The 2,905-nt window shown below is 44.3% G+C and overlaps 1 pseudogene; it reads right to left on the bottom strand.

Moving 5' to 3' along the window:
- Nucleotides 1-1,793: 1,793 nt before the first annotated feature.
- On the bottom strand, nt 1,794-2,320 carry LOC123819632 (annotated as a pseudogene).
- Nucleotides 2,321-2,905: the final 585 nt, after the last annotated feature.

The following is a 2,905-nucleotide window of genomic DNA, read 5'->3' as shown; positions in this document are numbered from 1 at the left end:
AGGAAGGTAGACCCCTCTGTCTGGTCCATAGACATGTGGTCCATGTCACAAAAATGTGGGACATGAAGGTGCCTCAGGCTGTATGTCATTTCTCTGCTTCACATCATCTGAACTGCCTTGAATTTAAGGCCGAAGATGATTTAGGTGCGAACTGAACATTGCAGCCTCACCTTCCTCTCTCCCCGTTTGTCTCCCACATCTTCCATCTGAATAGAGAGATAAATACCCTGTGAGTGCCCTGAGCGCTTCTTCTCTGGCTTGTTGGCTGCTGTCTCTCTAGGGCCTGGGAGAATGTTTTCACAACCCTGGATGCATGTTACAATTCCCTGGGAGGTTTTGAAATCGTACTGATGCAGGGCCCCAGTTCATGTCACTTAAATATAAGTTGAATGGGCCAGGGATTAGCTTTGGTTTTGATTTTTGTTGTTGTTGTTGGCTTTTGGAAGAGTTTTTTTGTGTGTGATTTTTTCGTTTGTTTGTTTGTTTGTTTGTTTGATTTCTAAATGTACTAGGTTATTCCAATATGCAGGCAGGATTGATGAACACTGGCACAGAATAATGCCTAGCATAGAATAGGTGTTTAATGAATATTTGCAGAATGAATGAATAAATGAATGAACAAACATTCTTTCTTAAGAGGTGCTTACTAATGTATGTACATTCTTTATCAGGCCCAAGCCTCAAGCATACATGCATATACCAGCTGTGAGCTGCTTGAAAGTGGGCACTGTGTTTTTATATTTTTGGTTTAGTTGGGGTTTTTTTTTAGCACATAATAGAATCTCAGTGTTTATTACATGAATATGCTGTCATACACACCCAAGACAAGGAGCAAGAACAACTATTGGACAGATGGAGAAGAGCGATATAAATGAAGATACATGGAAAGAGCCCACTTTGGGGAGTTAGATAGAGCTAAATTGGAATTCCAGCTTTATTACCCAACTCTCTGAACTCTGGGCAAGTTTCCTCATTTGTAAGTAGGGGTAAATTACCCATATCAGCATTATTATGCAGCTTAAATGGAAAGACAAGCACAAAAGTATTTAGCTCGGTGCCTAGTATATTAAAGATATTTAAATAATATCACCATCCCTTCTTATTCCCTTATCTTCCCTTTGGTAGAGAGCCAGCAAGGCTGATAAGAGGATGGGCAGAGAGAGAGAGAGAGAGAGAGAGAGAGAGAGAAGGGCAACGAGCAGAGTAGAAATGAGTGAGAGGGAAATCTAATGGTAGTTATGGAAGTGAGAAATTTTATTATTAGCCACGGCCAAAGAAAGCAAAATCTTCAGGCCTTGTTTTCCTCCTCTGCTCAACCCAGACACGTAACATAGCCATAAATTACTGTCCTTCTTTATAAGCAAGGAATGGTAAGTGCCATGAATGCTAATAACAACATTCATCACCAGGTAAGCAGCTCCATACTGATGTAGCTTGGGCCAAGCTTCCAACCATTTGGAAAATGTCCAAACACTATGCCACATGCCTTCTGTCCTAGACGTTCTTGGAAGGAGGGACATGGTGCTTTTGAGACAACGCTAACCAGGGAATCTGAAGCAGCTAGGTTATAATTCACTTCTGACGCATTAATCTGCTAAAAGGATTCAGGGACTCAAAGAAATTATCTTTTTTCTCTGCCAAAGACTTTATTGTTTCCATTTGGGCCATGGGGTGGGATAGGTTGCAGGGTGGTTAAAAGGATGCTTAGCGGTTGTAGGGAGAGGCTCAGGAAGAAGCCTGACACCAAGGGAAGGCAGAAGGGCCTCTCAAAGGCCTCTGGGCTCCAAAGGCCCCTAGTAATACTCAAAGGTGAGCCTCTGGAAGAGATACTCACCCAGCCCAACCTGATGGCTGGCCAGCCTGTGGAGGTCAGTCAGGTGGTCATCCATTTTCTTGATGAGTTTCTCCTGCTCATCCAGGAAGTGGTTCTTCGGGAAGTCACAGAGATGGGCATCCATGGGGGTAGAACCCAGGGCATGCAGATTTGAAAAGGCCTGGTGCAAGTTCTTTCCAGGACCACAGTAGCCTCCATAGTGTCCTGAGTTTCACCCCACTCATCGTGGGAACGCTTCAGCACATCCTGAAAGAGGGCATGGCCACCGCACTGGTTTTACATCTTCGAGAGATGCTCAGCACCCTCATGCTTCTCCTCAGCCAACTGGAGGAAGAAGTGGCCCACTCCCTCCAGGATCACATTGCCTTGGTCAAAATAGAAGCTCAGACCGAGGTAAATGTAAGGGACCTGCAGATGCAGGTTGACCAGGTGGTTGATGATGGCCTCCACCTTGGGAGAGTAATTCTGAAGAATTTGGGAGCTCATAGTTGCTAGGGAATAAGGAGTTAGGCTCACAAAAATTGTGTTGGCTGGTCTCAGAGGCCGAGGATGGCTGAGATGCCTCCAAAGGTGACCACTGGAAAAGAGGGTAGAGGGTGGTCAGAGGCTGAAGAAGGGGTTGTCACTGGATCTGTTCTGTCCAAACACTACTGAAGCAAGAAACAGATTTGGGCACCACCTAGGGCACTGCTGATTAAATTTTATCTTCATGGCCCTTCCAGCACTCCATAAATCTTAGGCCCCAAGACTGGTTAAAAGTTTCTCTGGTCCCACTCTGACCAGTGTGACTCAGTTGGTCAGATGTCATCCTGCAAAGCAAAAGGATACTAGTTTGATCCCCAGTCAGGGCACATGATGGGTTGTGGGTTCAGTCCCTAGTCGGGGTGTGTTTGAGAGACAACCGATCGGTTTCTCTCTCTCACGTTGATGTTCCCCTTCTTCTCTTCCTGCCTCCCTTTCCCTCTCTCTAAAAATAAATTGCATTAAAAAGTTTTTAAAAAGTTTTTCTTATCCCATTATAACATTTAGTGATATGTTCAACTAATAATTCTTCTTTTAAAGAAATGATAT

Source organism: Phyllostomus hastatus, unplaced genomic scaffold (assembly GCF_019186645.2).
Source record: "Phyllostomus hastatus isolate PE091 unplaced genomic scaffold, TTU_PhHast_1.1 phas_contig_34, whole genome shotgun sequence".
Taxonomy (NCBI): Eukaryota; Metazoa; Chordata; class Mammalia; order Chiroptera; family Phyllostomidae; genus Phyllostomus; species Phyllostomus hastatus.
This window is presented reverse-complemented; position numbering and strand designations above follow the sequence as displayed.